The 14,346-nt window shown below is 40.5% G+C and overlaps 1 protein-coding gene across 1 annotated transcript in view; it reads left to right on the top strand.

Moving 5' to 3' along the window:
* LOC122342952 (NACHT, LRR and PYD domains-containing protein 3-like) overlaps positions 1–14,346 on the top strand; it is a 924,523-nt gene that overhangs the window by 47,634 nt on the left and 862,543 nt on the right. The window lies entirely within an intron of this gene.

Here is a 14,346-nt window from a genome sequence, read left to right as displayed (position 1 = left end):
TCCTATTCTTCAAAGTTCTTACTAATACATATTTTATCTCTGGCTATACTTTAACTAAATGCTACATATATCATACCTAATGTTTTTTTCTCAATAAATTTTAAACATGATGCTGTGGTTATCTTTCTACTATTCAATAAAGTGAATACAATACCATGTGTTCTGTGTATCTTATTAATACTTATCAAATAAAAGAATACAATATTCTGTGTGGTCTCTTCTTCTTGATAAATCAAACAAGACAAAATTACAGACTTACAAAATTGGGAAAACGTTTACATTTATTTATACAAATATATACATTTATTTTTTTTTACAGCACATTAGAGTGAATCCTGTTAGTTCATATTTGATCATGTTTCATGAGTGTTTCATGATTAAGACAGTATTTAATCTTTACTTACTTGAAAAAGGAAGTGTCTTTCTGCTCCACAGCTGAAGACTTACTTTGATCAAAACGTTCAGTTTCTAGACAACTTCTCAAAATGTCTTTGTTTTCTCTTTATGTTCATGTATGTCCCCGCATAAACATTAAAATGATGATTTGGTTAATGATGGCTTTTCGATCAGAAAAAACGATCAGGTGTAAACGTCACATGTAAAGTACAAGGTGCATAACATCAAAGTATCGCGAGATCGACTGACGGTTCTGTGTTGGCTTTACTTTCGCTCTCGCGGTACTTTGATTTGTACTTTGAACGAGGTCATTCAACGAACACACACCTAAGCACTTTATTTTTCAACGCGGAAGTAAATACGAGGACGTCCTTACTTCTAATGTGTTAAACTTCCGTTTCACGAGCAGCTAGTGGAAACAAACACAGACCACTGTATCTGTGTCCCAAACTGAAGCGCGTGAAGCTCGAAGCCACGCCTCCTCGGGATTTCCTCAGGTGTTCTAGATTACCGCTCCTGTCGCATAGCAACGGAGAGCTGACGTCCTACAGGATAGGAGGAGCCAGAGTTGATCACTTTCACTTTCATGTTTCACGTCATCACAATGGAGTCGGTCTCGAGACTGGTTTAATCCCCGGATGACAACTTTAATGGAGGTATCGGCTTGGATCTTGCTTGAATGCAATGATCCATTAAAAAACTATAAAAAAAAAAACATACAATACACACACAGTAGATCAAATGCTGAATAATATCTAAGGCCTTTTCTCTATCAAATATAAAGTACTAGATTTTCTAGAATGACTAGAGTCATTGTTGTCGATTAAACCCAACATTATATGAAGTATAAATATAAGTTAAATATAACAACCCTGAACATAATTCAGAAATAAACTGCAACATACACAGTGGTGCAGCACTAATATTGATACAAAACCATCCAAATTATTTTTCAGAACAATACTGTAGGCCTATACCTTCACTTTAAGTAGTAGTATTAGCATATACAATACAATACTTTAATTATAGAAAATAAACATTCTGTAATCATTTACTTACTCTCATGTTTTCATTTTTGGTTGAAGTCTCCCTGCAGCTAAGATTTTAAATGTGACAGTACTTTTCCCCAATGTGGTATTAGTAGTTACTAAAAGTAGTTTACTAAAGTATCCCAGTATTTCTTGTTCTAATTAGTTTTTCATAGCTATTCATTTCTCTTTTCCGTCTTTCTCTGCATCAGACAGAGTCCTGTACTGAATGTGCCGGAACTGGTTTAATGGTTTTGGGCTGAGCAGAGAGATCCTACAGGGCTCCTGGATCTTCTGAGAAGAGAATGGGTTTCACAATCCAGACCCTGGTGTTTCTCTCCTGTCTGGACACTGGTACATCATACAGAGGGTCTCCATGCCTCTTCTACTGTCCACTGCACTGTCCTCCGAGTCTCTGAGAAGACTTTCCACGCTTTTCTTCAGAGAAGGGTTAATAAATAATCTATTCTCTGTCTCTCTGGAGTTTAATGTCTTCTCTGAGCAGCTCCACCAGCATCCGCTCACTCCCTCACCTGTCCCAGGACACCTGCAAATCTAAGCAAGCAACAACAGAACAACGAATTTCAGCAAAAAAGTGTCTATTAACTTTCTTACATTGTCTTTTTCATTTCTCCCCAGCCAGAATAATCCTAAAACAAGTGCAAATGGAAACGCATTATGAAAAATATAGCAACCCACCCCAGATGAGCAGAAGAAAATGGATAGATTTTTTCTATCCAAGAAGTGAAAGAGTTGTTTGGAGCAACTTTTTTTTTATTCAAGTGTTTCTATCGTATTTTGTGCATGTTTTCTTGCTGGATGAGAAATTTGTCCTACTTTTAGCGCATAGTTTTTTTTATACAAATCTTTAGAATTTCTGCACATTTTGTCATCTACGTCCAGATCTCATCCAGATTTCAGAGCCAATGTGTAGGGGATGTCCTTCAGAAAAAATTCTGGAAATACAACCTACTTGCTTCGTCACAAAGAAATAGATCACCTAAAAACTGAATTTATAATCTAAATCAAGAAGCCTTAACTCAATGCTCTCATGAAGGTGCATACGGCCGTTGCTGGAAGCCGGTATTTTAGGTTATAATTTTAAAGATAAACTGGACACCACACTAGGGTTGTGCTGATTGACGATAATATCATGTGTTGACTCTAAAACTACTCTTTACAGCATGTTAGCAAAAAACACTGACGCTTATTCTTTATCATCATACAGAGAAAGTCACTCGAGTGAAAGCAACAAGGTCATTGTTTACATACGCATCATCGACCAATCAGCTTATGCCAAGTCATTTAAAGCTGTGATTAAGTTAAGAACACATTAATCTGCACCTTCTAGAGTTTTGTGAAACAACTACACATTTAATTAATAGACCTTTTAAAAATGTATAAGACACTATTTCACTTTACTCCTGTGGGCCCACCACCTGCAGGAGGGACCGTAAGGGGCCGGTGCTTTCTGGATTGGGCGGCAGCCAAAGGCGGGGACCTCGGCGAAAGGAGCTGGACTCTTCACTACTCTAGTGTTGCCCGCAGTGAGAGGCGGTGGACTGGTGTGGGCTTGCTCATAGCTCCCCCAGCCATGTGTTGGAGTTTACCCCGGTGGGTCATCTTCCTGCACCTTCGGGTTGGGGGGAGGTCTCTCACTGTCATTTGTGCCTACGGGCCGAATGGCAATATAGAGTACTCGGCCTGGAGCAGAGGCCTGGGACCCAGGGGAGTACTCGGCCGTCACCCTGGCTGAGGTCACTGAAATTGTTAAAAAGCTCCTCGGTGGCAGAGCACTGGGGCTATCGGACGAGATCCACCCCGAGTACCTCAGGTCTCTGGATGTTGTGGGGCTGTCTTGGCCTACACACCTCTGCAGCATTGGGTGGACGCGAGGGACAGTACCTCTGGACTGGCAGACTGGGGTGGTGGCTCTTCTTTTTAAGAAGGGGGACTGGATGGTGTGCTCCAACTATAGGGGGATCCCACTCCTCAGGCTCCCCGGGAAAGTCTATGCCAGGGTACTGGAGAAGAGAATTCGTCCGATAGTCGAACCTCAGCTTCAAGAGGAACAATGTGGCTTTCGTCCTGGATGTGGAACACTGGACCAACTCTATACCCTCTTCAGGATACTGGAGGGTTCCTGGGAGTTTGCCCAAAGCATTCGACTGGGTTCCTTGCGGTGTCCTGTTGGTTTGCATTGCCGGCAGTAAGATTTGTTCCCAGTGCATGTTGGACTCTGACAAGGCTGCCCTTTGTCACTGGTCCTGTTCATTATGTTTATGGACAGGACTTCTAGGCAGTAATGTGGTCGCTGTACCGATCTGTCATGGTGAAGCTGACAGCTGAGGAGCTGAGCTGTAAGGCAAAGCTCTCGATTTACCGGTCAATCTTCGTTCCTACTCTCACCCATGGTCATGAGCTTTGGGTCATGACCGAAAGGATGAGATCCTGGACACAAGTGGCCGAAATGAGTTTCCTCCGTAGGGTGGCTGGGTGCTCCTTTAGAAACAGGGTGAGGAGCTCGGTCACTCGGGAGAAGCTCGGAGTAGATCCGCTGCTCCTCCACATCGAGAGAGGCCAGCTGAGGTGGCTCGGCATTTGTTCCGTATTACAGCTGTAAAAAGAGGTCAAGGAAATAAGGAGTAGACAGAAAGAATCTAAGGGGGGAGAGGTATTCAAATCTAACAACAAAGTTCACATTTCTATTGAGATTTGTTTTCTGATTTGTTACATAGACTCTTTATATAATTAGTTTTAGTTGTTCTGTCAAATTAATTTCACGTCAGTGTTTGTTTACAAATTAGTTTACAGTGTTTGTGAAGCAATTCATTCAAATGACTCTGTTTCAAAAGCTTTCTTTCTCCTTCACTGCGTTTTCATTTATAAAATATAATTTTCATATCCATTTCATGGTTGTATATTTAATTCTTTAAATGTTGAAATGATTGTTAAGACTTAAAATGTTGAAATGATTAAAAGCCCACACCTTTCTCTTGAGAAGAATCACAGACAACAAAGACAACAAGTCATGTGTCTTGAGAAGAATCACAGATGTGGAGTGTGGCACGGTCTTGTGACGTCACGTCACTGGAGCAAAATAAAAGTCTTTTTCACCCAAAACCACCGGATTTACTTTAGAACATAAATGTTAATAATATAAAGTATGTGATGACATAAAGGATGAACCACAGAGCAACCAAATGCCTAAAACTAATTATACAGATGAGCTTTATATCTAGTCTGTAAAGACTTTTATTTATTGAAATACATTTTTAAATACAGCTTTACTGTCCTTACAATATTTTATTAAATGCTGTGATTAATGTCATATTTCATGTCAGTGTAACGAAGGCATTGAGGCAGAGCTAGAATCCTTGTATGGTAGTTTATTAGACGCAAGAGCAATAATCACAAATAGGCAGGCAAAGAGTCAGGATTACAAAGGCTGCAGTATGTCCTCAAATATCTGCCGATCTCTTGATTCAGGCGCAACACTTGGCCGTTTGATTGTGGATGGTACCCTGAAGTGAGGCTGACAATTATGTTGAGTTGTTTACAAAAAGCTCTCCAAACTTGGGACGTAAACTATATCCTCTGGGATGCCGTATACTCGAAATACTTTATGGAAGAGAGCTTGAGCTGTTTCCATGGCAGTGGGAGTCCTTTTAGAGGAATTAGTGAAGTTAGTGAAGTTATTGGAAGGTGGCATTGAGGGATGTGGACCCACTGCATAATGCATTGTCATAGACTGGGTTACATACTGTTACAGGGTAGTGAGAATAACGGAGGAAGGGAGAATGGGTTAAGATTATCTATGTGAGTAAATGTTTACAAGTTGAACAATGTGTGTGTGTTTTTGTGTGTGTGTGTGTGTGTGTGTACGTGAGTGTCTGTGTTTGTGTCTCTGTGTGTCTGTCTGTGTGTGTGTCTATGTGAGTGTGTGTGTGTCTGTGTGTGTGTGTGTATGTGTGTGTGTGTGTGTGTCTGTTGATTCAGAATGCAGCAGCACGGCTGGTATTCAATGAGCCCAAGAGAACCCATGTTACACCTCTCTTTATCTCCTTACATTGGCTCCCGGTTGCAGCTCGCATCAAGTTCAAGGCACTGATGCTTGCATATAGAACAACCACAGACTCGGCACCGGTCTACTTCCACTCACTATTACAAATCTACACACCCTCTAGAAGTCTGAGATCTGCTAGCGACGGCGCCTCGTGGTACCATCTCAAAGAGGCTCGAAATCACTCTCCAGAACTTTCTCGTTCTCTGTTCCTGGCTGGTGGAACGATCTTCCCGTACACATCCAGAATGCTGGATCTCTGTCAATCTTTAAGAAACAGCTGAAAACTCACATCTTTCAGCAATACTTGACCTCATCTTAAAAAAAAAATCATTCTGACTTTTCCTTCCCCTTGTTTATTCCTTCCCTTTCTAGCTTGTACTAATTTGAACACTCCCTGTGACTGGGTGTTATAAGCACTTACTCTGTCTGTTCGTCTCTCAAAAACATGAATCGCTGTTGTACTCTCAACTGTAAGTCGCTTTGGATAAAAGCGTCTGCAAAATGACTAAATGTAAATATAAATGTGTCTGTGTGTCTGTGTCTGTGTGTGTCTCTGTGTGTTCTGTTGTGTCGGTGGATGTAGTTCATATATGTCATCTAATCCACCCGCTATTTATTCTGCTCCGTCTACTTAAACAGGAAGTGATCTTTTTATTGACGCTTTTATGAAACTTCTGCACTTATTTCAGCCTGAATCCACAAATCTGAGTGAAGTATGCACGTGCTGATATCCCTGCGACAGAATTCTGGCAATTTTAATGTAAAAGGTGTCTCTAACAGGGCAGCAGACGCTGACATACAGTCCAGTGAAGAAACAGAGGCTCCTCAGAAGATGTGAGAGGTTTTGGAGGCTCTGCTCAAAAGATCTCGATGATCAGACTTGAATTAGGAACTAAGAGAAGTTATTCTGACCTTTACTTGATCAAAATCAGTCAGAAGCTGGTTGTACCAGATATGATACTTTAAATTGCATAAAACCAAAGAATAAAACCTAAACTTAATCCATTACAGTCACTGATTTTAAAACCTAGTTCAATAATTCAATTATTAGTTTGAACTGCTGTGTATTATTTTATTTTATTTCATTATTCAATTGTAAAAACCTTTCTTTTTTCATTATTTCATGTGCATGTATTTTTTTTTTACTTTGTGACACTTCTCCTTAGTCTTAATGAGGTGCTTTTTTTGAAAGCAGTATTTATTTTATTTTTGAAATTAGTAATTATTTTTCTTTTAGCAACACTTTTAGTATTTTTGTTGTGTTTTTGTGATTTTTATTAGTTTTGTTTTGTTTTAATACTCTGTTTTAATATAAAATAACTTGTTACCCCACTGCCTAAACATTTTTAGTTTAGTCAACTTACAATTTTTAGTTACTTAATGATATTTTAAGGGACAACTGAAATAATTTAGTTGACTAAACAAAAAAACTTTAGTCAGTGAGGTAACAGGAAGTAATAGAAAGTAGCTCATTTTATTAATTTTCTCTGAGACGTCTTGATCTGACAGGCCAATATTTCCTGTGTCTTTATTTCTGCTGTCAGATTTAGATTGCGCACGTGATCTTTAATAGTGAGAGATTATGTTAGTGTGTTTCTCTCATATCTCTAATCTAATGGCTGTGTTATGAGCGGTGGGCCGGATTATTGTGTTCCTTTCAGCGTCTGATTGGATCAAACGCTGGTCTACGGGTCTGATGCTCCGCTGTCCTGGAACGTGAAGCTGTGTTCTTCTGAAGGTCTGGCTTTCAGGGTCGGAAAAACACTTTCAAACTCAATTTAGTCACCAAAACATCTTGCATTAGAGAGGAAAGCTGACCGAATCGCCATTAATCGTGTCCAAAATAAAAAATATTTTCTTACATATATACATGCATGTGTGGGTATATATATACTGTGTGTGTGTGTGTGTGTGTGTGTGGGTGTGTATTGTGACTAGTCGGCTGCCCCTCCCCTTTATTGATCATCATCATCACCCCGCCCTTCACCAGGCTCCCGACGGGAGTGGGCGTGTCCGAGAGGAGGGGCGTGGTATTGGTCAGGTCTGGCGGCGTGTGTCGAAGCACACCTGAAGTGTATCGAGCCTCGTCACCGCCGCCGTTAAACACCGAGCGCGCCTCTCCTCGAGAGACCGGTCTCTTCCCTCGTGCATGTGTGACCCGTTTGTCGGAAATTATATCAAGAAAAGGAGGAAAAATATCTACAAGGTCTGAGCTCACCAAATATATGTTCTTTATATTAACTACTAGTATTTGGAGTCTCGGGTTCGGGGTCTTACACTAAACTAGAATAAAAATAATTGTGCTTAAGAAATGTGTCTGCACTCGCGATTCAAATATCAATTCAGTCACCAACTGCTTGAATAAAAACACATACACAGAAATACGTTTCAACAGGTGTTATTTGTCACCAAGCCAGCAGAGGGAGCCCTGACCTCTGGGTGATCTGCATTCACTCCCTCTGCGACAACTTCCTGTTCCAGGACTATAAATACTGCAGCAAGCCACTCAACTGCAGGTTGCATTGTTTGCCTGTTTCGTTGTTTCTGAGTTTCCTTGTGTTTTCTGAGTTCTTGTTTCCCTGGTTTTGACCCTGCCTGTCTTTGGATACTGTGATTGTTTGCTGCCTGACCTGACCACCGCCTGTCTCTGGATTTTGTTATTGCCTCGCCTCTTATACATCTGTTTGCCCTGTTTGACGCCTGCCTGTTTGACCATGCCTTCGTTTAATAAAAGCCTGCATATGGATCCGCACAGGCAGTGTGTTCTCTTTTTGTTTCTCTTTTTGTTATAAACCGCAAACACTTTGCAGTATAATTGTCACTTGTTTAACAAAAATATATTTGTGTACCTTCAATGAATTATCAAAAATGAATTACCACAAACAATGAATTATCAACAATCACAGTTGAATAAAATGAAATAAAATGAAATAGACAGTCCAAACAGTCAGAAGAAATGCGTGACTCCTGAATCAGGTTGAAATGTGTTTGGTTCAGTTCAAATCAGTGTAAGTGTATGAATGCCTACAGACCAACGAAGAAGAACCGTTCACTCCTCACGAACGAGTCCTTGAATCGCGCGATTCACCCGAGTGAACTCCAACTCGTTTCTCCTAATGCAATAAAAGAGTTCAGGCATACAATTAAAGAAGAATATGCAAGGATGGATATGAATAAACGAGAGCAGAAGTGCAGCTCATATCTCTCGCCACGAGCTGGCGCATGAAATCAAATCAAATATATTTATATATTTACTTTGCATGCCTGAATCTTACTATACATTAGAAAAAAATACATATTCAGTAATATATATAAAGAAATTATTCTCAAATCAGAAATATTATTGACACCTTTACTAATAACACAACTCCATTATTTGAGTGGGTTACATAAGTATGTATAAATATCCTACATTTCAGCCACACTTTTTCATAAAGGTGAACTCTTATCTATAATGTAGTTACGGTTTGTGGAATCCCAGTAAAATCTGAGTTAAATATCCAGGTGTAATTATATATAAAGATCAGAAAAAGAGATCAAAGCTTCATTTTGAACTCACTTCAGATAAACGTGTGCAGATCTTTCTTCTTCGTCCTGTGAACTGTAGTGTGTTAGGGTTATGTATTGACATTATGCAACTTTGACCCTTCAGTTTCAGTGTCTTGTTCTAGGTCATGACATGACATGGACTCTATATAGTATCTTAGACTGGTATGGGCGCCAGGGGAATCTGAGGGAATGAAGACTCTGACGCACAAAAAGATATGTGACGAACATGTCTGAAGTCTTTGTTTTGCCTGTTGCTTTTACTTATCTTGCTCTGTCCTTTTTCTCTATAAATAAAGTGACTTGCTATCTGAGCTTGGGAGGCAAAGGAGGCAAAGGAGGCAAAGGAGGCAAAAGCAGGGAAACAGAGGCAGGGGCAGGCAGGGAGGCAAAGGCCTGCCCGGCCCCCGGCCTCGGGTGGACTGGGATCCGTCCGGAGGCAAGAGGGAGGTTAAGGAGAAACCTGCTTCTCTCCCGCTTGCAATCGACAGCGCAATCCTTGCAAGCTAAAAATCCAAAAACTTGTCTTGTGTTTTATTTCGCCTTGAGTTGATCCTTCCTGGTAAAGAGCCGTTTGAGTGAAATAGTCTCAACATAGTGTTCCACACCTCTGAGCTTTACAGCTTTTTACGTTAAAGCAGTTTTTCTTCTTTTTTTAGAGAAGAACGCATGTGTTGTGACATCCATTCTCACATTCACTCTGCTCTGGTTCAAAGTAACTGGGAATGGAATAATTTTGGTAGACCCCAGAGTATAACTTTTCTTTCCCAGTTTTATTAGTATACATTTATTATTAAAACTCAACATCAATATAAAACTCTCTAGGGCTGCCGCTAATGACTAGATTTATTTTGATTAGATTATTTTTTAAATCAGCATTGATTTCACTTTTCAAAAGCAACAATTTTACTGAAAATATATATTAACCATACTTTACTTCCATATTGTGACGTACTTCCAAAAGAAACAGAACATTGAATGAGGAAAACAGAGGCGTGGCTTGTTTTGTCTGCTTCAAATTGATTGGATGTAGTAAGGAAGGCGTTTAATTTGGTTGGAGGGTGGAGAATCAGTGGGATACAGTTCTGAGTGAACTTCCTAGGAGGGTTTGACGTCATTCTGGGGCGAGAAATTTGCCACAAAAATATTGTATAGCATGACAGCATTAAATCATAAATCACGGTGTGGGGAGGCATCTCCATGGATTGGAAGGACAGAGCTCATCATCAAAAATAGCAGTCTGACAGGCCAAAGGTATAGGGAAAAAACTAAGACAACAAGTCATGTGTGACAAACCACTTCATACCGTATGACAAACAACCATGTCTGGGAACCGTCAAAAAAGATGAGGCATATGATAATACCCTTTCTTGACTTAGGACAACTTTGATCTAAAAAAAAAAAAAAAAAGGTGTGTGCTTTTAATCTTTTAAAGAGTGTGAATTGATACAACTTGTTTAGAGAATTGCATTGTAGTGAAATGAATTATTATTGAATGTAATACTGCTTAGTGACAAGGTTATTTTGTGTGAGTAAGGTGCGTTAACAACAGGACAGGTGCGTCTTATTTTGCTCACTGTACCGTAAATTAATTTATCATAAACCCTGGGACAACTGAATCAACTGTAAAATAATTCAATGATAGCAAACTCTCGAATCTGCTTCTCAAAATGCAAACTTGGAAACAAAAGTTGTCATGAAAGTGTAATCCAGAGGCCCTGGTTGAAGGTTACTGCGTGTTCGGACTTTTCTTTGTGTCTCGTTAAAAATCACTAATATTTATTAATCTTTTGTGTTTCCAATTATAATACTGACCATATACATAATTTTATCTGACTCAATCTTTCGTGATTTTAGTTATATTTACTTAGATGTAACTGCTGATCCCTCTAGTTGTGATTAAATTTGGATCATTAATTAACTATAATATTTCCTAGTTTCGACTTATCGTTCGTTAGGAGTCTGGGTCACTTAGAAACCTTGTTTGGCCAGAACAGACTCACGACACATCTGGACTAGTCCAGGTCTTAGTCAGAGGCCTTGTTGTGTTTTGTCACTTTCCTTATATACTCAGGCCAGACAAAGCGATTCTTAAATGTAGTTATAAAAACCTTTTGGTATTTAGGTTCCCGTGCTCCAGTGTCACACCTAACTGGAACACTTTCAGAGACCCAAAGGAGGACCTTCTCAACAGAACACAGTTCAAATTCAAATTCAAATTCAAATTTTATTTGTCACATACACATACATACATGGTAATGACATGCAGTGAAATGTTTTTTTACAACCGTCCAGCATCAAAAAATAGAAAACAGAAAACAGAATTTAAATATATATAAATAAAATATAAAAAATGTATAAAAATATGTAAAAAAGTGTGCAAAGTTTAAAAATATAATGTAAATAAGTGTAGATATAAAATATAAGTGTAAAATGTAAAAGTGGCTGTGCGAATGACCAGTGCAAAGTGGCTAGTGCAAAGTGGCTAGTGCAATTGTCCAGTAAGTGGCGAGTATCTGGGAAAGAGGGGTGAACATGGGAATCCGGTAATTAGGTGCTGGGTGTTCTCTGGTTCAGACTCGAATGGCCTGTGGGAAGAAGCTCCTCCTCATTCTCTCTGTGTTTGCCTTCAGGGAAGCAGCGCTTTCCTGAACGCAGCAGAGAAAAGAGTCCATTGTTGGGATGGCTGAGGTCTTCCCACGATCTTCCTGGCCCTGGTACAGCACCGCATGTTGTAGATGTGCTGCAGCACAGGGAGCTCAGTGTGGATGGTGCGCTCAGCTGACCGCACCACCCTCTGAAGAGCTCGCCTGTCCTGCACGCAGTGCTGTTCCCGAACCAGGAGGTGATGTTTCCGTCAGGACACTCTCGATGGTGCAGGTGTAAAAGTTCCTGAGCACCTGAGATGGGAGTCTGAAGTCCCTTAAGCGCCTCAGATGGTATAGGCGCTGCGGGCCTTCTTCACCAGGGTGTTGATGTGACAGGACCAAGACAGGTCCTGCGTGATGTGAACACCCAGGTACCGAAACTGTCCTGTCCACTCTCTCCACTGGGGTCCCGTCGATCTTGATGGGATGGTAAGAGCGCACCTGCTTCGTGCTGAAGTCCACTATTAACTCCTTTGTTTTGCTGACGTTGAATGGTCAGACCAGCGTGACACCTCCCTCTGTACCGGGGCTTCCTGTTTTCAGCCTCTGTTTGTAAACAGGTACGAGGAAAATGGCGGCATGGTCCGATTTACCAAACGGTGGGCATGATTTTGCCTTGTAGCTGTCTCTGAAGGGTGTAGCAGTGATCCAGTGTCCTTTCGCCCCTGGTGGGGAAGTTGATGTGCTGGTGAAAGTTCGGCAGAGCGCGGCTGAGAGTTTGCACTGTTAAAATCCCCAGCACAATGAGTGCAGCGCCCCGGTGCTGTGACTGGTGTGTTGTGAGGTGGTCGTGTAAGTCCCATATTGCAGTGTCCGTGTCCGCTTGAGGTGGAATATAAAGCGGTGCTGACTATGACCGAGCTGAATTCCGTGGAAGATAGAAAGGGCGACATTTGATGGTCAGAAGTTCTAGGTTTGGTGTGCAGGAGCGTGAGAGAAGAACAACGCTTTCGCGCTGTCGCACGCAGCGGTTGTTCACCATCAGACACACTCCACCTCCCCGTGTCTTCCCCGACTCCATTGTTCTGTCCATGCGGTAAACAGAGAAAAACTCGGCCGGTTGTATGGCGTGGTTCAGCCATGTCTCGGTGAAGCAGAGGAGGTTGCAGTCCCGAATGTCTCTCTGGAACTTGATCCTTGCCCTGAGGTCATCAAGCTTGTTTTCCAGAGACTGGACGTTTGGCTAACAGGACACTAGGTAGGGGAGCGCGGTGTGAGCGTGCCCTCAACCTGTTCCTGACGCCGGCTCGTTTCCCTCGTGGACGCCGGTGCGGGTCGCGTCCTTTTGTCTTCGACAGGATCTCGCTCGGCCAACATGGGTCCGGGTTTAAAAACGGGCGAAAGTTGGGTGCATTGTACACCAATAGATATAAGAGTGGCTCGGTCATATTTAGTGATAGCCATCTTATATAAAGAAAACGCGCATGACTATCCAAAATACTAATAATTAACAGAAAAACAAAAAGTTTTGCCGGAGCGGTCGTGGCGGCAGCCGAACTCAACAGCGCCATCTTGTAAATCTCAATGTGTCTAACTTTCGTTTAGATCCAGCATTTAGCTGACAGTGTTGTTTAGAGTTAACTGTTCTTTTCTTGGGGAAAAGAGAACAGGTTAGTAGGTTGTAACGACACACACTTCTCCCGTAGTTATTCACTGTTAGACACACCGTGAGTGAGCCTTTTGTACTTTAGTTTTTTACGGCTAGTTACTTAGCGCAGCACGCGCTGAAGCTTTCAGTTTGTTTTTCACATTTTTCTTTGGTTAGTTTACAGGGTTATTGGGTAACTTAGTTTGGGGTTTTGCTATATTTATTTCTTTACTTTGGCGCTTCTCTCAGTTCTTTTTTCCTTCTTCTTCTTTTCTACGTTCACACTGTTTTTAGTGGCTTATAATAAAACAGACTTTGATAAAAGTCTTTTCACTTAAAAACCAGCGGAAATACTTCAGAACGTAAATGTAAAAGAATATAAAGTATGTGATGAACAGAGAGCAACCAAAGACTAAAATTTTAATAGAAATGAGCTTTATATCTAGTCTGTGATTCATTTCATGATAAACTTTTGTGATATTTTCAATCAGAGACAAACTCAGGTATGATGATTCTTGAAATTAAAGAATTGTAAAGATTTTTCAAACTCAAATCAAATCAAAATGGTTTAAATTTAACAATTTGATTTATTCAATTGAATCCTATTTTATTTCATCTCAGTTTCTTCTATGAATATAAAGATAATAAACATTTCAGCTTTATTTGTTCAGAATTTATTTTGCCAGGCAATATGGTATTTCCATATTGGTATAATTGATAAACATTTGCACAACTGATCAGCAGTACAAAAATAACACAAAACAAAATAAAACAAACTTAAAAGGTCAGTATACCTGGTCTTTAAAAAGTACATAGTGTAGCGTATGAGGACACACACCACACTACGGGCCGATCTGGCTACAGAATCGCGCCTTGCTGTGTTTTGTCACTTTCCTTATATACTCAGACCAGACAAAGATGGGTGTTGTTGTTTACTTTCCTTTTGAAGTCATTTTGTTCCTTTGAATATCCCTTCTTAGATTAGTCTTATTGCATTTAAAGGTTTTGGTTCACGTCCTTACATCACCGTTACTGATTCATCATGCAGCTCAAAGCATTATGGGTATTTCTTCT

This window comes from Puntigrus tetrazona, chromosome 4 (genome assembly GCF_018831695.1).
Source record: "Puntigrus tetrazona isolate hp1 chromosome 4, ASM1883169v1, whole genome shotgun sequence".
NCBI lineage: Eukaryota > Metazoa > Chordata > Actinopteri > Cypriniformes > Cyprinidae > Puntigrus > Puntigrus tetrazona.
Note: the sequence above shows the minus strand (reverse complement) of the source record. Positions and strands in the feature narration are given on the sequence as shown.